A 24,229-nucleotide genomic window follows, 5' to 3' on the forward strand; every position below is an offset into this window, starting at 1 on the left:
AAGAGTGGACTACATTATCTGTTTTTCCCCAAATATAGAACAGAAATATTTAATGAACACTTCTGCCTTTTCTGCATTATTAATTCTACTATTTCCATCTAATAATGGATCAATACCACTGTTAGGATTCTTTTTGTTCCTAACATATTTTTTAAAACCTCCTCATTGTCCTTAACTCTGCTGATTATAGATTTCTCTGTGTGTCCCTTTGCTTCTCTTACTAATTTTCTACAATTCCTAGCTTCTGACTTAGATTCATTACTATCAATTTCCCCTTTCTTCCATTTATTATATAGTATTTTCTGACAGCAGACTTCACTGCCTCTCTAAACCAGTTTCTTCTTGTTGTTGTTTTAAACCAATATGACCACCTTCCTTGATAGTAGCTTTTTGGTCATCTAGTAAAGTATTGTTAAACAATTGCCAAGTATCATTCACATCTTTTTAAATTAAATTTCTCCTCCCCACCAGCTGATTTGACTGGTCAGGACTTTATTCTGCTTGCACATTATAAACGTGATGAAGTCATGACTATTTGTATCTAAGTCACCATTAATTTTTGTTAATTATTTGTTCTGTGATCAGTTACTCTTTATCTGTCAAGATGAAGCCTAATATAGAATTCTCCTGTGTTGGCTGCATCACTGAGTTAGGTAATTATCATCTAATATTCAGAAATTCCAAGAATGCTTCAGTCCAGCAGCATAAGACCGTCAGCATATGTAATTCAAATTTAAGTGTTCGCCCCCAATGAGCACGCAACTTTTTTTCCTTACACATTATAGATATGTGCGTAAGGAGTTTGTCATCCTGTTCCCTAGTTTGATTTGGTGGTTTGTAACAGACATCAACTAATACCATCTTGTGCTTTACCTGTTAAGATAGTGATCCATAAGCATTCAAGACCATTTTCGTCTGAATTATCAGTGATTTGGAAACAGGTAATGCAGTTTTTATATATAAAAACAGTTTTTATATATAAACTGCTACTTCCCTTCCCCTTTTGACTACTCATTATTTCCTAAATAGGTTATAACCATTTATTTTAACACTCCAAATCACGTGAACTATGTGAATCATTCCATCAGATTTCAGTAATACCAACTATATCAAATTTATGCTCATATATGAGCAATTCCAATTCCTCTTGCTTGTTACCCAGGCTCCTAGCATTGGTGGATAGGAAATTCAAGAATTTCTTCTCTTTATGCCCTTTGGTTCTTTGAATAATTTTGTTCACAACATCTAGATTTTGTGCTGAGGTGGAGGCCATCCACATTATACAACCCCTCAAGCCATAAAAGGTAGCAGGACATTGTTTGTGGGACAGAAAGCATCTCAGAGAAGATTCTTTGGACACCAGTGTAAATCCACTAATTTTCAGAGAGTTGCTCCTCATTTACATACATGTAAATGAGTGGAGAATCAGACCTCTAAAGTGAGATGTAATAAGCAGGATGCTCCATGATTTTAACACTGACAAGTTTTGTGTGTTGTAACAAAAACAACTCCATGGACTATCCTGAAATACGCCCTGAGCCACAGATTTACACCACGAGAATAACATAAATCCACTTCCTAAACACATTATGTAGTACAATTTTTAAAATGCCAGAAAAATACATTTTACTAATTTTGCATTATTACTATGCATGTTTTCTGATTCAAAGAGCATAGGCAGGGTTTAATTGCATATCTCAAGATAACTTCATAGTGAAGAAAATAAATATACTTTTCTTAACATGGAGTAATCTTAAACATCCAGCTGCAAAACAGAGAGTTATAAGGATACCCACCTGAAGAATACCATCATCCCCCAACACAATTAACCTATTTAATTCTAACCTTTAAAAGACAGTGCTGCATATATGAAAAAAATCCATCTTGTATGAAATTGTATCTACTGTACATAATGCATGCTTTAAGGAAGCTCTGATTTCTATTACAAAAGCATATTTGAGTATAAATTATGTTTAGATACTCCGTTTGTAATAAAATAAATCTTTTAAAGCTTTAAAAGTGGTCAGAAAGATACACTCCACTAAGCTGGTGGCTGCTAGTAAATGTGGTGGGATTTAACACTTCTAGCAATGCAGAGTTCTGTCACATTTTTGGAGACCACATCACACAGCGAAAAAAACAAACAACTGGGAAAGGAAGGGTTGGACTTCTCGGTCTCAAAATTCACAAAGGCTGATTATAATTAAATTGTTTTGGAAACACAAGTGACTGAATTGTAATGTTTTAGATAACTTTGCTGAACTCCAATATTAGTAAGATTATTGAGTGATTCAGATGAAATGCCAATACCATCCTTGGGAGGAATTTAGATGACACATAGGGACAGCTGTTAATTATAAAACATATGTGTTTTAATGTGCCTGTTACCATAGTATCTAGGAAACAAAATGAGTACTGTGCATTAGTCACTAGAGGATGGAGCAGAGTGATTGTACTTACATTTAAGCTTACAACTAGGGACTAATTTTTCATCCTCTAGATGTAATGATATTTTAACTGGAAGTTTCAAAATCATCAAATAAACCTACTAAATAACCAGAGACTACGCAAAAAGTAAGTTTAACTTGAAGTTTGCAGAAAATCAAAACTACAGCAAAGTTAACTCTTATTATGAATCTTTAAAAAAAATTTCTTAAGCACCAATCACTGTAATAGATATCCAGATACTTACAGCACACCAGCCATTCGGAAGATATTAACCACTTTTCACTAAGTACTTTTTTACCTGAGGATCACAAAGTGCTTTTACAAACATTAATTCATTATGCCTCAGCACTCCTGGAACTCCCATTTTACAGAGAGGTAAACTGAAACACACAGGTTAAGTGACTTATCCATAGTTACAGAAGTGACACTAGCAAAGCTGGGAATAGAATTCTTTGAAGACCTGATTCTCTGTCCCCTGTTGTAACAATTAGTCCTGCAGGCTAAATGTAGATTAGCAAATAAAGTAATGAAGTAGTTCCAATGTGTAATAAGTTAAGGAGGATTGGATTAATGTCAAAGGAAAACCTTCTCCATTCAAACTCTGGATTAAAATGGACATTTTAAAAATTAATTTTGTAGTTTATTTAAAAATAGGTTGAAAGCTCAAAATGATTATATTGTCTGAGAAAAGAAATTACAATCTATTTCCAAAGCAGATTATGGAAGTATGTTCAGGAAGCCATACAAAAAAACAAAAACAAAAACCCCCTGACAAGTGTTTTCAATTAATGTGATGGAATAGATCCTGAGACACTTTATGAAGCTTAGCTTACTGAGGGTCTAACCACACCAACCAGGTAGCTAGACAGACCAAGTGCCTATTCTCTCTCCTTTGTCAATACCACCTGGTTTATTCTGTCAAATCATGGCTCAGGTGAAATCTGGAGATCAACAGTTACATCAGTCAATTTTTTGCTGAAAGTATCAAGCCTTCTTTCACTGCTCAGTTACAAACAACGGAACCCTATCTCATCCAATGCTTCACTGACTCAATACTTTCCAGAAATATTCTCTCTTTGTCCTAAGGCAAGAAAGCCAGCATGTCTGGCCTTCTTTCACATTCTGATGTTACATAATATGAGATTGCATTTTACTAGTTGTAATAGCAAACACTCTTACAAAGTAAGTTGCAACATCTGGAGTTGTCTCAAAACTTTGTGTCGATTTTCTTCTGCCACAAAAGACTGTCTCAAGGGGATAAGGGCCGTGGGTACAGTAACAACAGGAAGTGTCAATGGGTGTTAAATACTTCCTGTTTCTAAATTGCTAAAGTAGAATGGTTGAAAACTTCCAGCATCTGGACAAGGCATGTTAAAATGACACCTGACATTCGTCAGGTATACTAAGTACTATAAAGGCAAAGTAGTACAGATTATTCTCAGGTCAACATGAGAATTTAGTGCCAAGGGGGAAAATGTTTTAACTTACTGAAAATTCCTTCAACACCTCATTGCCTGGAGTATACGAAGATGTGAAATGTCTTAAGGATGTCAGAGATTTACTAGAGTACTGCAACTACTCCAAGCATCATTCAAAATAATCTTGACTCTTTGGTAATTGATTATTCAGGCTAGAGGCTTCTTGTACTGCAGCCATAAAATTTAAGGAAGGTCACAAATGATTTCCTACTCTAATCAGGGTGATGACTCCGTGCTACCACTTTAAGAAGATCAAATATGACTTATTTTAAGACAGTCTGTGACAGATATTCTATGGTTACAGGCAGGAGACCTCTCAAAATCACAGAGACATAAAAAAGGAAGGAGAATAAAACTGAAGCGTTGTGAGATTTCCTATCCATTGAGCAGATAAGATGACTTTTTAGGAGAGCCATGGAAAATAATTTGAACAACAGATAAAAGTAATAATACTTTGCACTTCTGTAGTATAGCTGAGGATTAATCACTTGACATGTATCGTACAAGGGGCTGGTAGTGCCATCTATTATTAAGGTTGCCCAACACTTTCCATTATAAGAGCTTGTTTTCACTTGGTTATAACTCTGTCAAACTAACTATTTGGGTTGAAATTTTACATGCCAGATATCTGCCTCAGGCTGAACATTTGTGAAAAATATCAGCCAAAATGATACAGGCATTTCTAAGAACAAGGGTAAAAAAAAATGCATTTTGCCCATGTTAAAAATTATGGCAGACTTTTCTTTGAGAAGCTCTAGTTTCCCCATGTTTTAAGCAGACTTGAAACTTGACAGGGGGAGGTGCCTTTGTGTCTGGGATATGCTTTTTGTCATCCCCATGAAAATCCACTGAAATTTGGCCAAGTTATAAGCGTTTGGAAAAAAAACTACAGTTTCCACATGATCAGTAGAGACTTGCAAACCTTCACAGCTAAATTCCCCAAAGCTTCCATTCCCACTGAAAATGCTGCATCTCAGGGCTGAAGAGACAAAACTGAACTTTCCCTGAAATTCCAACCCTGTGCCTATGCCACAGAGTTCCTATGTGATGCTGGCCAAGTTACTGAAACCAAACTTTTCACAAGTGGCCACTAATTGTCTATTCCTCATTTTTTGGCTGCTTGTCTCTAGGGCAAGGGTGGGCAAACTTTTTGGCCCAACGGCCACATCGGGGTTGCAAAACTATATGGAGGGCCAGGTAGGGAAGGCTTTGCCTCCCTAAACAGCTGGTCCCTCCTGGCCCCTATCTTCCCCTCCCATTTCTCGCCCTCTAACTGCCTCCCTCAGAACCCTAGACCCATCCAAGCCCCCATGCTCCTTGTCCCCTGACCGCTGCCTCCCGGGACCGCCACCCCTAACCATCCCCCTGGGACCCCACCCCTATCTGTCCCCCCCTGCTCCCTGACTTCCCCAACCCCTATCCACATCCCACCCCCTGACTGGCCCCTCAGGACTCCCATGCCTATCCAATCCTCCTGCTTCCCCCGCAGCACCTCCATCCGATCCAACCGCCCCCTGCTCCCTATCCACTGACTGCCCCTTATCCACCCCCCACCCCCCAACCATGCTGCTCACACGATTAATCATTGGATTAAACAATAATAAAAACCACTTATTTAAATATTTTTGGATGTTTTCTACATTTTCAAACATTTTTATTTCAATTACAACACAGAATACAAAGTGTACAGTAATAACTTTATATTTATTTTTATTACGAATATTTGCATTGTAAAAATTAATTCATCTAATATAAATACTGTAGTGAAATCTCTATCATAAAAGTTGAACTTACAAACGTAGAATTACGTACAAAAAATAAAACAAAGTAAAACTTTAGAGCCTAGAAATTCCACTCAGTCCTACTTCTTGAACAGCCAATCACTCAGACAAACAAGTTTGTTTACATTTGCAGAACATAATGCTGCCCACTTCTAGTTTACAGTATCATCTGAAAGTGAGATCAGAAGTTTGTATGGCACTGTTATAGTCGGTGTCACAAGATATTTACATGCCAGATATGCTAAAGATTCATATGTCCCTTCGTGCTTTCCAGAAGACGTGAGTCCATGCTGATTGGGTTCTGCTAGATAATGATCTAAAGCAGTATGGACTGATGCATGTTAATTTTCATCATCTGAGTCAGATGCCACCAGCAGAAGGTTGGTTATCCTTTTTGTTAGTTTAAGTTCTGTTGTTTCTGCATCAGAGTGTGGTGCTTTTAAGACTTCTGAAAACATGCTCCACACCTCATACCTCTCAGATTTTGGAAGGCACTTCAGATTCTTAAACCTTGGGTCCAGTGCTGTAGCTATCTTTAGAAATTTTACATTGGTACCTTCTTTGTGTTTTGTCAAATATGCAATGAAAGTGTTCTCAAAATGAACAACATGTGCTGAGTCATCATCTGAGACTGCTATAACAGGAAATATATGTCAGAATGCAGGTAAAACAGCAGGAAACACAATTCATTCCAAAGGAGTTCAGTCATAAATGTAATTGATGCATTCTTTTTTTAAACGAGCCTCATCAGCATGGAAGCATGTCCTCTGGAATGGTGGCTGAAGCATGAAGGGGTATACGAATGTTTAGCATATCTAGCATTAAATACATTGTAATGCCAGCTAGAAAAGTGCCATGTGAATGCCTGTTCTCACTTTCAGGTGACATTAAAATAAGGAAAGAATTATCTTCTGTAAATGTAAACAAACTTATTTCTCTTAACAATTGGCTGAGCGAGAAGTAGACTGAGTGGACTTGTAGGCTCTAAAGTTTTACACTGTTTTGTTATGTAACAAAGAAAATCGACATTTGTAAGTTGCCCTTTCACGATAAAAAGATTGCACTACAGTACTTGTATGAAAAATATTTATTTTTACAGTGCAAATATTTGTAATAAAAATTATAAAGTGAGCACTGTACACTTTGTATTCTGCGTTGTAATTGAAATACATATATTTGAGAAATGTAGAAAAACATCTAAAAATATTTAATACATTTAATTGGTATTCTATTGTTTAACAGTCTGATTAAAACTGCGATGAATCATGATTAATTTTTTAATTGCAATTAAATTTTTTGAGTTAATTTCAAGAGTTAACTGTGATTGATTGACAGCCCTAGTGGGTACCCATGTGCCTGAGATTTTAGTGATCCTAGGAAGTAGTGTCCATTGGTCTGCACATGCAGTTTTTTTCCTTGTGCTCAGAGCATAAGAGGTGGAGCGGACCAACACTTTTCCATTTCCTCTTCTTACTGTGAATCCAACCATGATCTGCAGCAGAGGTGAAGAACAGTGGGTAGCAGAATACAGATAGGAAGCACACATCTCAAATAATCTCCGGTTACACATAAGTAACCTCCACTTCTTCAAGTGCTGGCCCTTGTGTATCCTTATTCCAGAAGTTGGTAAGCAGTACTCAAACAGGAGAGGGGTGAGAGAATGCAGTTGGTATAGATGTCTGTAATATTGCTATCCCCCCAGTTGCATCTGCATTAGAGGCCTGAACTAATGCGTAATGTTTTGTGCAAATATGGGCAGAGCTTCAGGTAGTCACCCCTACATATGTCCAGTATAGGTATCTCTTGAAGAGATGCTGTAGAAGCTGCTTGTGCTCTGGTGGAATGGACTCTCACCCTATCCGGGGGAGGAATATGTGCCAGTTGATAAAGAATGGTGTAGCTGGAGATCCACTTAGAGATTCTCCGAGTAGATAATGCTTGTCCTTTTGATTGCTCTGCTAAAGTGACAAATCATGTAAGTGTTTTCCTAACTGATTTCATTCTCTATAGGTAGAACGCCAAAGCCTGTCGGATGTCAAGAAAATTGTTGGTGTATCATTAAAAGCAACTTCATATTAAAGTCTGCAAAACCAAAAGGACTTCAAAATTTGTAACAGGAAAAAATACTGACAAGATTTGGCAACATACAAATATAAGGTTTTGGACTTTGAGTAATAAAACAATCCCTTGACAAACTGTGTTTGCAGAAGATAAAGAAATGTTAGACAGACAAGGTGGGTGAAAATACCTTTTATTGGACCAACTTCTGTTTGTGAAAGAAACAAATTTCAAACTACACAGAGGTCTTCTTTAGATGTGGGAAAGGTACTCAGAACATCACAACTAAATACAACTCTCTAATGCCACCTACTATAAAGAATTCACACCACAATTCACCTAGGAATTTAAGGATATCATCATATCCTTCCCCAAACAACTCCAAGAGAAACTCTGTAACCTAAGAAGTAACTTTCTAAAGGAGTGAATACTCCTTTTCCTTTTGTTAAGGTAATCAGTACAACTATTACTTTTAAAGCAGGCAAGCAATTAGAATAGTCTTCAGTGTCTAATGCAATTATTGTGAATGATCAGTCTAATGGATTGCTCAAAGAGTAATAGTAACTGTCATTGCAGAAACTGGAAGTGGGACAATGTTCTATCAATGACAAAAACAGGGGTCATATTCAAAATTTATTCTTGTTTTCTTACTCTTGGTCTCAAGCAATTTGGTCTAATATTCCTGCTACTTCCCACTGCCTGCTTTGGCTTTTCTACAAGCAACAATACTTGTCCAAAGGAAGAGTTTCTCATCTGGAAAAAAAAATGTTCTCTTCACCCTGGCTGAGCTTTTCTCCTCAGTACTTCTGACACCTTATAATACTCTCCTCCAGTTTTATTTTTTTATGTCCTCTCCCGTAATATTAAAAATATTATTAGCATCTATATATAAAGCTAGCAATGCCTTGTGTGTCTAACACGAATAGCATTACTAGTGACGTCTGATGACATGGGGTACATTACGTTGATGGAACAGCATGGCTTGTTGCCCTGGAATAGGGGGGGAAATGACACGATTTCAGATCAAGCTTGTGCATCTCTGGGGTACAATCCAGTAACCGCAATACCATGTATAAAAGAGAAGCACAATGCACACTTTTTTTTTTTTGTTTCATGTTCTCCCAATGCAAAATGACTGTAAAAGTTCGAGGGAGGCTAGGTTATTGAAAGAAACCTACTTTTAAAAACAACCTACTTTTAAACAAATAGCTATATACAAGTTAATATTTTTCTTCTATCTTATCCCATGTCCAATATGAAAACATATTTTGATAATTTAATAATTTTAAAAATACCATTATTTAGAAAATAATATATGTCTATTAGCTTAGAAACCTCCTAAAATCCATTGTTCTAAAGTGTTTCCATAGGCAGGCTGTTAAAGCTTTACTGTAAATATTTTCTTCTTACATTAAAATTACAGAATTGAAGATTTATATAGAACAAAAATGTACAGCAAAGAAAAACAAGGTAACAGCTCCCTTTAAAAAAATGTATTTTAGTACCTTTGGGGTGGGTCTATTTCTACTAGTTAGTCAAATAAAAAAGGTAATATTAAATGGCAGAGGCTCATCTTCAAGTAAACTCCAACAACTGGAGTCTGAAAAAATATGCCATTGCAAAACATACACTCCAATATTTTAAGATTTATTCAGTCAATACTTCATAATCATCTCTAAATCTAACGGGACGTATATCATTTCATCAGAGATGAAATTCTTCAGTGACTGCTAAAATGAGAATCAAAATTATTACAATCTAGTAGTTTGGCTTGCAGCATGCATTAATCAGAAATCATAATAAATCCACATGCTTCTTTAGATAGCACATTAGTCAAACAGTTTTGTACAATAACGACACTGACTAATGGGCTCAGAGTTAGAAGGGTCAATCATAAACTCATCAAATGCTTCATTTAATTTCTTAATTTGGACAAACACAATTTGTTTATGGGAAAGATATCAGGTGTTTGTGAATGAATAATGGCTATGAAACCAAACTCCATTAATCAGCTCATGATTACAAATGACTAAGAGATTGTTTATTCCAATTTCATTCATTTTGGTCAACAAAGAAAACATGAGCAAATGAAACCATTTGGAAAAAAATGACACACTTATGTTTCCATATTTAATAAAGTTGTGATAAGCACTCTTTCAATAACTAACACAAAGATTTTATTACCCAAGTTAAAACCATTCCTTGTTCAAGTGAGAAATTAATGCACAGAGGTAGGCATAGGACAAAGACACTCTTAAAATGTTGGACAAGTACATTACAGTACTGAAGTTAAAGGAACCTCACACTTAAAATAAGATTATTTTACTGTGCAAACATGTCAAATACAAAAATAGCCATGATTTTTGCATTTTCTGTGCAAAATTTAAAATATGTTTGCACTGTAACATACTAACTTTTTGCAGGTCAGAGACAAGGTCACCTTAGAGAAAAGAAATGTAACTTAAGGCATCTTTATTGATCTGAGTATACATGGTGTATCAGAGATCCTGCTATATCTACAAGGCTTTTGATTTTACAAACTTTATGCCCCAATTTTGCAAGCAGTTACATGCAGGAATAATTTTATCCAGGCAAGCAGTTAAGTGGGATTAGCCATATGCATGAGGTTATCCTCACGTGATTGGAGGATCAGAGCTGCAAAGAGTGAAATGAAAGGAACAGTCCATTTTCTGCTTTGCTAGGTCCAGTAGATTCCAGATTTCTTCAAAGATCTTTTTCTCAGTCGAAAAAATCAGTTTTTTTTATTGGTGGCACACTGCAAGACTTCTGAAATACATCCATATACTGCCTTATAGCACATGGAGGATTCTCTGCAGCTTGAGGTTTTCAAACCACAATTTGAGGACTTCAATAACTCAGACATAGGTTAGGAGTTTGTTATTGAAGTGGATGGGTGAGATTCTGTGGCCTGCATTGCGCAGGAGGTCAGACTAGATGATTATAATGGTCCCTTCTGACCTTAGAGTCTATAAGATTCTACACACAAAAAGAAATTTCTGCATATTTTGTGAGAAGTACCATTATCTTCGGGAAAAACTGTCACTTTCTCACAACATGATTAAGGGACTTGTCAGCATTTCTACTACAAATTTTTAAGCATGATACTGCAAGATTTCATCTTGTCACCCCTCTTAAACAATGTCTATATGAAGCCATTCGGAATACTAGTGAAGAGACATGAGTTGTGGTTTCTTCACTGTGCTGATGATACTAAGTTGCGCCACCATTTACTTAAACACAACCAGAGCAATTAAAATGCTTACTTAGTGCTGTAATGAGACTGGGGACTAGATGGCGGCTAATCAACACAGGCAACCCAGAGGAGTTCAAAGTAATGACTATAGGTTGAGGGAAGCAACTGAAAAAATTGGTGGAGATTATACCTGTCCCTTCACCGGAGGGAGCATGACTGTAATTTGTTGCTTAGGGTTGCAAGCTAGGATCTTGGACTGCACCTGAGCTACAGATGACAGCAATTGCCAAGGCTGGAATTTTCAGTCTTGCAACATTTTCCTTTCAAGTGTAGTCCTTACTGCTATTAACAATATGTAGCAATTTGAGAACAAATCAAAAAATACTCTGCATATTAAGAGTTTTCAAATACATTTGTTTCCCACTTAGTGAAGCATGTTTTTAGACTAGACTTCAAGTGAAAAATAACAGAGCTCTATTTTTTTTTCCAAAATAGGAGTGGAGGCCACCAAACGTGGATAGTACCCTATACTTGCAAAGTAGAAGATGGTAGGACTAAGGCACTAGTCTAGAATTCTTGTAATATGGGTTTTATTCTGGCTCTGCCAATGACTTCCCATGTGACCATGGGCACGTCACAAACTCTCTATTACTACTTCTCTATCTCACAGTGACAACGTGAGCATAAAATTCAATCATGGATGTGAGATGCTTAGTTACTATAGTGATGTGTGCCACAGAAATGCATAAAAACTAAAGTGATATGTTTAGCAAGGCGCTTCTGTAATAACTAACAATACAAAAGTATCAAGAATATACTTTTATCAGAAGGCTGGACAATAAAAAGACAAGATTTTGTATTTATTTATTTAAATGTATATATTCCTCCCTTCCTACTTCTGAATGAAAGATTCTGGCAGACATCACATTCAGAAGTGAAATGGAGAGGACCGAAACATTTAAATGTACTATGTATGTCCATCAGCAAAAGAGAGTGTTCCTGAGCAGATTGAGCATTTTAAAGCCCTTTTCTGGGCATACATCATACAAAATCTAGCCAAAGCTCTTCACTTTCACTACTTGTGAGAAATCAAATCTGAAGGGTGATAAGCATCCACAGGTTTACAGGGAAGGTTGTCATAATGTATTTTAGGAGTGCACACTCTGACTAAACCTTTAATGACCATGGACAAAAGTAGGGATCTGTACAGAGGAAATGTGGACACAGATTATGTTAAATATGAAATGAGAGAAGTAAACATTTTTTCCACATAGAGCATTTTTTTTTCCAAAGAGGTGAGTTAAAAAAAAAAAGCCACATACTGTTTGTGCAATCAAAATAGTATATAATTATATTACTTGGCAAAGTTTGGTAAATATGAATAGACGTAAAACTTAAGGTAACTGCAAATTTGTCTTTGACTTAAGATCAATAGCAAGCCTGCAAGATTCATCTGCACATAATTAGCATACATATTTGCATCAAAATCATTTATACCATATGCCACAACATTACTGAAATCCCATTAGTTATAATGTAAGCATGAGGCACTTTCATTTGTTACTAATACGGAAAACAGATCTCAGGTTTAAAAAAACCCACAAAAATAACTCTTCTAAAAGATTTAGAATTAATTCTAAAAGCAATAAATGTTCATTAAACAATGAGGACACTTACTATAGTCTATTTAACAGTTTTATTTCAATCAATGACATTCCAATGTACAATAAATAGCCTGACTAAACTACTTAATGGAAACTAGAAGAGTTACTCATGCTATTTTTGTAAAACTTGTTTTTAAAAGATTATTTAAATTTCTTACAACACCATTTTAATTGTCTGAAAAAACACTTTCATTTCATGTACCTGTCTTCAGAGTCTTACACCTCTCTCAAGTGCTTGCTCTTCCAGCTCAAGTTCCAATCCATATTTGTTAGTTTGTTGAAAATTCCACATTTTTAAGTTATGAGCATGAAAATAATTTTTGGTTAATTGGAAAATTATTTAGATGTTTGCCTTGTTCACCAATGACTCAAACAGCTTCACATCAAAATTTGCCAGTGAGGAGAAGTGCCTTTAACAGGCTTACAGAAATTTGATTTAGAAATAATGAAGTTACAAATACAAAAAATCATGAGTAGAAAGAACATGATTTTCCATGATATTTTGGCAACCAATTAAATCAGGCAGATATCCATAGCATTATTACCAAATAAAAGGAATCAACAGATGTGTATTTGTTTTTAAGATCTGATCCCACAAACTTCTATATACTTCAGTAACTTTATTCATGGAAGTAAATACACTGGCTTTAATGAGATTATTCATGTGAGTACAGCCACTCATCTGTGTGTTTGCAGGATCATGCTTTAAAAACCATTTGATTCTCATATCATACATTGAAATAACCACCTCATGTATTTATTCTAATGTACAATTATTTGACTGTCTATTTCGTACATTTCAATGAGATTATTAAACTAAATATAGGCTCATCGTCCCAGAAGCAGTATCCAGATGCACCAGAATATGCAAGTCTGGCTCCCCACACATTTGGATCTCATTTTGAAACAAACAAGTGTGGTGTTTTTATTCCAGTATTCAATCATCACTTAGTCTTCCTACCCATTTGGGGACAAAGTACAACAACAAGAATTACATTTAATGTAATGTCATGGTTAAGATTCTAAATTCGCACAAAAGTAAAAAAAAATCAAAGGTATAAGTCTCACAATTGTCATAATGTAGACAGATTACATTTATATATTAGCATAGAAATATAGACTCGTGCAATAATCCAAAAATACTAGTTGTATGCATGGGGATGGGACCGAGTTGGGAACTACAGACCCTGATCAAGCAAAGCACTTAAAGTACACGAATATGGAAGGAAGGAATTAAGCATGTGCTTGACAGTTTTGCAGAGTTGGGGCCTATAACTTTAAATTTCTTGACTTTTGAGCATTTAAATGTACAACTCTACATTTGTAGTAATATTGGATTCCTGATGGGAGGGGCTGTTTACATTATGTAACTCGAGACATAACAAATTGACTGTTGATTTGCTGATTGCATTTCTATATTTAACATATTACAGTAAAATTTGCTTTTCAAAATTCATTAAGTACATGCTGGTAGCAATGAAGGTTTTTTTATTTTTAGTTAAGCTGAAGTGTTGAGATTTTTTTTTAACCCAACTAACTTCTTGAATATGTATGCAGAAAATAAAATTTTCAAAACATTGCAAAAATTATGTTTTAACTGTACTTGTATTTTTAACCAAATCTGTCACAAAGAGAAGTTAATTATCTTTCATTAATTATGGTAAAAATAAATAAATAAAATAAAATAAATAAATAATAGGAGATATACCAATCTTCTAGAACTGGAAGGGACCTTGAAAGGTCATTGAGTCCAGCCTGCCTCCACTAGCAGGACCAATTTTTGCCCTGGATCCCTAAGCGGCCCCCTCAAGGATTGAACTCACAACCCTGGGTTTAGCAGGCCAATGCTCAAACCACTGGTACTTCAAGGTTTTCTGTGTAAGTGGATTCCATTCTTGGTGCGCATGCATTCCATGTGCATAAAATCAGATTATCTTAATCAGCTATGTCCCTGGTGGCTGTGCATGCTCCCTGCATACCCTTGCCACCTCCCTTCCCCTGCATAAGGAGCAAGCCCAAGTGCCGCTCAGTTACTTTGCCATATAGAATCCAGAATAAAAGGACTCCATAGCAGCAAGAAAAGAGGACAGGCCATAGGATTCACTTGGACAGAACCTCTTCAAGAACCACAGCTACTGTAACATAAGTAACCCTGCTTTCTTCTTTGATTATCGCTACACGTGGTCCCATTCTTAGTGACAGGCTAGCAGTTAACCTCCTAAAAAGGTAGGATCTCAGAGTCTACTTAAATAATGAATATAGGCAAACTGGGCATCAGATCTAGAAGTTGTAGAAGCTGTCACTAGAGAATAATCGTTAATAAAAATATGTACTGAGCTCCAAGAAGCTGCCCTACAAATCTTTATACAAATAGGGACTCTATTCAAGCATGCTTTGGAAGTTGAGCTCTGGTAGAATGTGATTTAATATGAGAGGAGGGAGCCAATTTGTTCAAATCATATGAGACCCTGATAGAAACAGAGATCTGCTTTGAAAGTCTCTGTGTGGTAATGCCTTGTCCTCTAGACATATCTTCAAAAGGCTACAAATAGTTTGGGTGATTTGTGAAATGGTTTCATTCTATGAAGGCAACGAGAGAGCTCTCAGAACAACTAATGTACGGAGTTTTGCTTCCCCAGAAGATGAATGAGGCTTAATAAAAAAACACTAGTATATGTAGATCAGTTCAGATGAAAGTCTGAGATTACTTTAGGTATAAGCTTTGGGTGAGGCCTTAGAGTCAAGCGATCCTTATGTAAAATATGGTATAGAGGGCCAAGTTCATTTGAATCTCTCAGCCTCCTAGCAGAGATAACTGTCTCTAAAAATACACATTAATCAATAAGTAATACAAAGTACATAATGATATTGGCTTGAAGGGAGGGTCCATCACAGAGGTAATAACTACATCTAAGTCCCATGCAGAGAGAGGATTCCTCTAACTGGAGAAAATATGTAAATCAATATTTTCAGAAATTTAGATCCAGTAGAGTAAGAGTTCTCTGTATTGGTATTGGTCGTGTCCCAGAGTGAACCTGAGGAATCATCTGTGAGCCAGTATGATTGAGATATGAAAATTAGGAGTCTTGGAGGTCAAGGGCTGAAAACTAGTCTCCAATGTGGGCATGATCATTGATAAGGTGACCATCTTGAATTTCTGAGCCCTGACAAACTTCTTGAGAGCTCTGAGGTCTAGTATAAGTCTCCAATCTCCCTTCTTTTGGATATTAGGAAATAATGAGAGTAGAACCCTTTGCATTGTAGATGCTGAGTTACTGGTTCTATGGCTCCTAACTGGAGATGGCAATCTATCTCCTGTCGTAGTAAACTATCATCAGAAGGGTTCCTGAAGAGGGATGGGGAAGGGTGTTGTGGAGGGATAGGGAGGTAAAATGGATGGAGTACCCAGTTCAAACAATCTCTAGGACCCACTGGTCCTATGTTATGCATTCCCAGGCACTGCGAAATGCTGTCAATTAGTGGCCAAAATGGGTGCGGAATGATGGTTGGGGCTGTATCAGTCATGGGGAGTGGTCTAACGGTGCTTCAACCTGCCCATCGAAAGTGGTGTTTAGATGTAGAAGGCTGGGACAAAGATTTTGGGCCAGGTGGCTTGCACTTAGGGAATTTCTTCCTTTGAGACTCCTAGTGGCACTGAGTTTGGTACTGAGACACTCGTGGTCTAGGATTGGGGACTAAATTGTCCTGATGTATAGATCCCCAGTGATCGGAGGGTAGCCCTAGAGTCATTGAGGGTGATAAAGGAGGCATCAGTCTTCTCGGCGAAGAGCTTCCTGGCCTCAAAGAGAAGATCCTCAACCACGGATTGTATCTCTTTCAGGAAGCCTGATAAATGGAGCTTGTCACACCAGTACAGCCATGGAGATGGACCTCGCTGCTGTGTCGACCAGATCAAAGGCAGATTTAAGTGATTTACCATTAATTGGCCCTCCTGGATAATGGCCTTGAACAAGTCACGGTGTTTTCAATAAAGTAATTCAGCTTTGAATAACACTGGTCTACAATTTTTGAGACGTCATCTGCTTCAGAGATAAAATGTGCTATTTATTATGTATTTTGATGTGCTGAATTCAAATATGACAATTAAAACAACTGATTGGCTACTGTTTCTAAGATATTTACGTTTTTACATTTTATGTCTATGTATATTGTGTAGATAGTAGAGTTTTAATCATAAATTGTACACCTAGGTCTTTTCATGTGTTTATGGTTGCTTTACATGATAATATTTCACCTGTCCTGTTTATGTAACACTTTAAAAATCAGCAAAAGGGTTATATAAATAAAATTTATTATGAAACAAAAGGCAAAAAACTATTATGTACATAGTTTAGTCCTACTCAGTGTCTACTAGGCACTTCTTGGCTTGTCTCTTGTATTCATTAAATGGAGCATCTCTTGTCATTGTCCAGCAATAGTCTGCAAGCATTGATGGGCTCCATTTGCCCTGATAGCCTGCCAGGAGATTCCACTGATGTAGTCTGGAGCCCAACAGCTCTGCCTTACTCTTGGGGAGTTCCAAATCCCTGACAAGCTCATTCAGTTCACCTTGTGTTATGAGGTATGAGGTGTGGTTCAGAGGAGGAGGATGGGAGAAAATGTGGGTCCTGTGACATTGATGGTTCAGGACCAGAAGTTTCATCCTCTTCCTCGTCTGACACAAGTAAGAATGATTCTGGTGCATCAGGAACCGGCACTCCTTCTCCGTGGGGTACTGGGTGTATAGCTGATGGAAAGTTTGGATAATGCACAGTCCACTTTTACTTCTTTGACACACCTTTCCCAACTGGAGGCACCATGCAGAAGTAACAATTGCTGGTATGATCTGTTGGCTCTCTCCAAATCGTTGGCACTGCAAAAGGCATAGATTTCCTGTTCAACCACTGGCCAAGATTTGTTGCATAAGTGTTGCAGCATATGTATGGGGCCCACCTCTTGTCCTGATCTCCAATTTTGCAGCCAAAAGAAAGGTGATTAGGCTCTCTTAACCACAATGGTTATACCGCGCTTTTGTGATGCAAAAGTCACTTCACCACAAACATAGCAGAAGTTATCTGCACTGCTCAAACAAGTACAAGGCATCTCTGCTCACTTTGGCTAAACAGAAATGTGTCCCTTTGCAAAATCAAACACTGACAAATAAGAGAGCACAACACTGTATGATTTCTAGAGCTGATATAGGGCAATTTGTTCAGCAGAGTGATTAAGCTTCATTATGATTGCATCATCCATGACTTCTAGGAATAACATGATGCAATTCATATCATGTATGATGCAATACCAACTTCAGATTGCATCATTCATTGTTTTGCCTCAAAAGCAAGTACTGTCCATTCCCAGTCAGATTTATTCAGAGATCCAGTTAAAGATATATTTTAGTCATTTCTGGTTTAAATTGAGATCCCTTCCCTTTATAACTCACTTATCCTCCACCATTCCTAAGTCAAGGGTAGTATATACTGACCCAATAGCATATCTTGAAAACTAGAGCCAATCAACAATTTTAAGCATCATTTTCGTTCTCAGTGACCCAGAATTAGTAAAGTTGGACTACATTTATTTCAGAAGCATTTTGGCTGTAGAGCAGTGTAATTTATGTAATCATATTTCACCATGAGGGCCTGGTAGTTGGCGACATGAAACTGTAGAATGGCTGAGGAGTACGCTTTTCTACTGAACAGATCAAGATGCTTCCAATCCCTGTCATAGGGAGAAGCCCTTGACTGGTATTGTCGGCTTCAGGAGTGGACAGCGTGGGTGGGAGAATAGGAATTCAGATTCCTTGATGGGAACATAGTATTTTTTGTCCGCTTGCTTGAAGGTTGGTACCATTGATGCCAGGGTTTGCAGAGTCTGAAATGGCCTAATTAATCAGGAGGGTGATCTCTGAGGAGGGCGAAGAATGGAATATATCTAAGAGGTGATGATGAGTGTCCTTGACTTCCTCCAATGTAATCTGGAGAATGTTTGCCAACTTATTTGCCAGTTCCTGAAAGAAATGAAAGTAATCCACCAAAGATGGTGGAAAAGTTGTGACGGCTTCATCTGAAGCCTCCTCAGTACCAGCTTCCTGTTTCTCTAAGTGTCGAGGCAGTTCTGAAGCCCTGGATGGTGCAGCTGAGGGAGTATGCATTGAAGGTCCTTGGGTGAGCCTCAGAGAACAAAAAGCAAGTTGGTAGTGCACCACCCAAGAGTCACAGTATGGCCATTAGGATGGTAGTGGCGGCACAGAGCCCAGTGGCGGTGGCCATATCAGGATGTTGGCTGTGGGGCTACCTATGGGTTTTTATCCTTAGGCTCTGTTGCTAGTGAGCACACAGAGCTTGGGAGGAGTACTGCAAAACTACCACCTCAGGCTCTGTCTGAACCCTTGCTAGAGAACAGAGGGGCATGGTATGGCAGCAGGGATACTTCCCATGCTTGGCAGGGGCTCTGTGCAGAGGTCTTGGCACTGAGAGGCGTGGACTCCAGTGCATCCAGCATGTGGAGATCTCTTGAATTGCAGAGTTCTGCCTCTACCAATCATCCCAGCATCAGTGGTGGTGTCAAGGGGGGCAGGCATCTTGTCTGCACCAATTGCTCCTGTGTCAGGTGAGCCATAGCTGGCAGTACCGGTGCAGGCTCATGTACTGGGAGTGTCTTTTTAGAGGCGTGTTTACTCCTGTCCTTTGGTGCCAATGACTCTATGCCCATGCCCATCACTTGTGTGGGCCTGTCAGTGGTACCAATTGCTATCGGCTTCTGAGAGCCATGGGTGCTGGACTGAGATGGCCGTGGTGCCAAAGATACCAAGCATGAAGGTGATTGTTTGTGGCTAAGTTGGTGCTCGCTATGGGGGCTTCTTTCTTCTTAGATGCTTTGTGAGAGGGATTTTCAGTCTGCTTCTTTGACCTGCAGCCTTTAGATGGAGACGGCTGTGGGAAGACTCACGTCAACCAGACACCTGGGGTCGTAGAGCTGCCTTCATGAAGATAAACTTCTGGCAGAGCTCTCTGCCTTTGTGGGATCTTGGCAGGAGTTCTTGGCAAAGACCACACTTCTGTTGTATGTGGCCTTCCCTGAGGAAGCAAATGCACAGAGTGCTTATCTGTGATCGGGATCACTGGTTGACAAGCGAGGCACCTCTTGAAACCTGGTGAACCAAGCATACCCAGTTGAGGAAAAGGGTTCCCAGAAGGGGAGAAAAGGCAGGAAGAAAAAAAAGTTTTTTGTATTTTAAGGATAAAATAAAGGGGAACAACTACAACTATAACTAGGAGACTAACTATAGGTATGTAGATTAAAACGATAGTCTTAACGGACTGCTAATGGCTACGTCTCTAGGCAGGTTGAGAAGGAACTGAGGTGGGTTAACCTATGCTAGCTGACTAGCCTCGTGGCACAGCATGAGGCGAGACAGTGCTGCCTCTCCAAAAGCAAAAACATGTGAGTTTTTTGTTCCCATTAGTTTCAAAGAGAGCTATAAGGAGAATTACCCACTTCTTAAGTATCTAAATGAGAACATCATCTTTCAGAACCCACTGATGTACTGAAGTGACTCATCTGTTGAGATGGTCCACTAAGTTATTCTGTACACCTGGTAAATACAAAGCTACAAAATTGATGCGATTCTGATACATCACACCCAAAACAGAAATGATGTTGCCTCTCCTTGTCTGTTGATGTAAGACATTGCTGTAATGCTGTCTGAGTGGTTGTTCCTTGTAGCAGAGACAGACATTATTGTCATGCCAGATGTATCACTCCAAGTTCCAATCATATTTATATGTAATTAGGAGTCTGCCAGGGACAACAGACCGTGAGTCTGAAAACGGACCAGGTATGAGTCCCCAACTCCTCTCAGAGGTGTGGCTTATCAGAGTAATTTTAGGAGACTGGACACTCCCTGACAGAAGTTCTTCACCATAGAAGAGAGGACTACTGCAGGTATCACGACATGTAAGAACATGCTATGCCTGCTTGGTTGATAGCCTGACTTAAGCTACCCTTGAAAGAGTCTGAGAAGTCTGGCATGCAATGTCACAAAATTGCAGAAGATCACCTGCTCAATAACCTGATAAAGACTTTTATGGAAGATATTACTATCTGAAACCCAGTGCAACAGATGAATTTGTTGAAATGCCTGAGGTCCAAAATAGAGCACCAACCTCCCTTTTGCTTTGAGACTAGGAAATGAGAATAGAATTCTTGGCCCGACCGTTAAGGGAGGGATGTTCTATTAATTTAGATGGAATAATGGTGCCCAAAGACGTTAACATAACCCCCTCACTGTTCAATATTAAACAGACAGCGTTAAACAAGGTTTGGGATTGGTATACAGAGATCTCACGCTGCTTAGTACCATAGCAAAACATACCATTACAAACTCTTTTAACCTTTTAGTAAAGATACAGAAAAGAAAGAAAAACCGTTAATACCTTATATTTCAAATGCTTCAAGTAAGGCTTTAATTTTAACATTCCTTGTTCCCTTTTCCTTTAGCTGGAGACAGTTTTTTACAAGGAAAAAAACCCTTTGCATAACAATCTTTTAGACTACAAAAAGTTTTTTTTTCCCCTCTCCTGCTGGTAATAGCTCACCTTAACAGATCACTCTCGTTATAGTGTGTATGGTAACACTCATTGTTTCATGTTCTCTCTGTGTGTATATAAATATATCTTTCTACTGTATTTTCCACTGCATGCATCCGATGAAGTGGGTTTTAGCCCACGAAAGCTTATGCTCAAATAAATTTATTAGTCTCTAAGGTGCCACAAGTACTCCTGTTCTTTTTGCTGATACAGACTAACACGGCTGTTACTCTGAAACCAGTCTTTTAGATGTTATCAAAGATGGTAATAACTGTCCTTTTGGAGAAAAAAGTGAAGTTAGTTAAGATGGGCTCGAGCTGTTGCTGCTGCTGAAGTCAGATCCTATTTTATTCCAGGTGGTGTTTAGGAGTCAGCTGTAGCCAGCAGAGTTGGCGATGTCACATGGTTCCCTCTCTCTGACCTGGTATAGACAGGACATGTCGCAGGAATTGACGAAGGTGTCCCAGGAGACGGTGGGATAAGAAGCATAGTGATGCTTTTTCCAGTAGCAAATTTTTCTCCTCAAAGTCTCTTTCTTTAAGGACTCTCAAAAGGAATGGTGGGCAGAATAGCCCATACCCTCATTATTTTGTCCACAAATTAGGTCTGGTTTCTGACACATCAAGTTTGTTTCACTGATTTCTGGTTCTACACTTTTGTTTACCAAGCATGAGCTTAACACGGTCCTTGAGTTATATCAGTAGGCCTTTTTGTTTGGACTAATTCAGTCTGTCTCCATCTTGCTCCTTTTCCCATCAACATTTGTTGTTATAGGCTATTGTGATATTTTTATCAACTGTCATTTACTTGTAACAGTTAAGTTCACAATAAGAGTTAATTTGTAGGCCCAATTATTACAACAGGTTCTTTCTTTATCACTCCCAGGTGAAGCAGAAAGTCCACCTCTCACTGAAGTAAATTTTCTTACGAGTGCTTTCTGAAGAGGGATAGGGTAGGGAGTGGGATAGAGGACATCTGTCCTTGAATTGCAGTGTCAAATTTACTCTCTCTAGCTAGGTCGAACATGTGACGTTACAGTTGAAAAAGAACACTTTCTTTTTTTTGATAGTAAGACATTCAACGTTTCAGAAGGACTCTGTTGGAAGACATACAAAGAGGTTGGCCTTTGTCTAGATGTCACCTGAAGTTTGAATTGTCTTCTCCTGTGCACCAAAGTATACAGACCAAAGAGTTGGCCTCTAATATATCAATGAGTGTACTACTTCATCAGTCTTTGAGCTACACAATCACTTCCTTCAAAGGTTAACTCCTCTATTGTTGAATGGACCTCTTTTGGGATACCAGATTAAATCAACCAAGATGCTATCTGCATGATGACACCAGTAGCGATTGATCTTGTGGCTGCATCAGCAATGTATGGGGTGAGCCACATTATATGTAGCAGAATACTGAGACTGTGGTGTCTATGAAGACCAGTATGGCTATAATTGCATTCAGTAAGGATATGGCATATGGTGCAAAGAAGGATGTATCCATGGGCTTTGAAACCTGCCAGACATTGATCTCCTATAATGAGAGGAGTGGAATGCCATACTTTTTTTCCCAATTCATCTTTCTAAGACAGTGTAAGTGACAAAGAAATCCTTTTCCAACATCAGCTTCTACTAAATGCAGACGACAAGAAAACAGAGTCAAATTTCTCAACAGGAGGTGCTGTTTCTTTTTAAATAGTAGGAAGTTGAGTAGTATTCAATGTCACATACAGACAAAGGACTGATCCAATGGTATCTTTGTGACCCTGGGGTCCAGTACTGTATCAGTCTTAAACTGCAGACAAAAGCAATACATCTAGTAGAGGAGATACAGGCTCAGGTGAGAGCCTCAAATCTTCAAATGTAGTAAAGGTGATTGGAAGAGGGTGATTGTAGTCTGATTAGTAGTACCATATAAGCAGTACCAAATGAGTCAGTACTGATGTTAGAGCTGGTGTAGAGGGAATTTTCTTGTCTTCAGCTGGTCCCAAGCCTGATGTGTTAGATAATACCAAGGTTAATGGTACCAAAGGCTAAGGACCAATTACCAACGCTCACTGGTGTGAAGTCAGAACCAGAAGAGCAGCACTATGTGGCGGCACCTAAACAGATGAACTATATCAGATTCTGAAGGATGACAACTCACTAGCTTCTATTTTGACAGTACAGGGTGACCAATCCAAATTCCAGACTTAGATCAGGGCTCTTTTCTTCCATGGACAGCAAGAGTAGTTGATTGATCTGAGGATGTTTGTAAAACACTCTTAGAGATCCTGGATGTGGTATGAGATCCCAATGGCCCCCAAGTAACCTCTGAGAATAACCTCTTTAGTGGGTGGTGCACCTGACGACTCTGGTTTTGAGGAGGGAACAGCACTCTGTTTCCTAGGAAGAGACTCTGAATCAGAAGTACCCTTCATGGATATCACCACCAAAGACAATTTTAAGCATGCATCTCAGGCTTTTTGAGTGCATTCGGAGAAGGGCCTACAAATTGCGCACTTCTGGGTAATATGCCCTACCCCTCCCCAACAAAAGAGACATTAAGTGAAACATTTGAGACAAGATAATGCATCATAAACTTTATTTATTTGTTCTGACAATTACGTAGCTTATAGATCTCTGAACATACTAACAGTATTGTTTTAAATATAAAAATTCCTGATAAAAATACAGAAATTAAATAATTACTAAACCCAAATAGCTGTACATTACTCCCCTCCCACTACACCAGCCACAAGTCAGCACACATTATAAATCAAAATCTCCTATACCTCATATTCCGCACCAAATCGCACTTCTAACCAATCTCAGCCCTCCTTAAGTTTCCTCTCAAGCAAACTGGTCTCTCCTTCCTCTCAAGCAAACTTGCATTGTGTCTGAAATGTTAACCAATTCCACATATTTCAGACCCAAAGGGGCAGTGAATCCCAAAGTCCTTGCAGAGAATGTCCTTCCAGCAGCATATATAACAAGGGAGTTCCTGCTCTAGATCCTTTATT

The 24,229-nt window shown here is 38.3% G+C and overlaps 1 protein-coding gene across 1 annotated transcript in view; it reads right to left on the reverse strand.

Annotated features, from left to right (window-relative positions):
* The window catches only part of RSRC1 (arginine and serine rich coiled-coil 1), a 349,528-nt gene that overhangs the window by 120,087 nt on the left and 205,212 nt on the right, over window positions 1–24,229 (reverse strand). The window lies entirely within an intron of this gene.

This window comes from Gopherus evgoodei, chromosome 9 (assembly GCF_007399415.2).
Source record: "Gopherus evgoodei ecotype Sinaloan lineage chromosome 9, rGopEvg1_v1.p, whole genome shotgun sequence".
Taxonomy (NCBI): domain Eukaryota; kingdom Metazoa; phylum Chordata; order Testudines; family Testudinidae; genus Gopherus; species Gopherus evgoodei.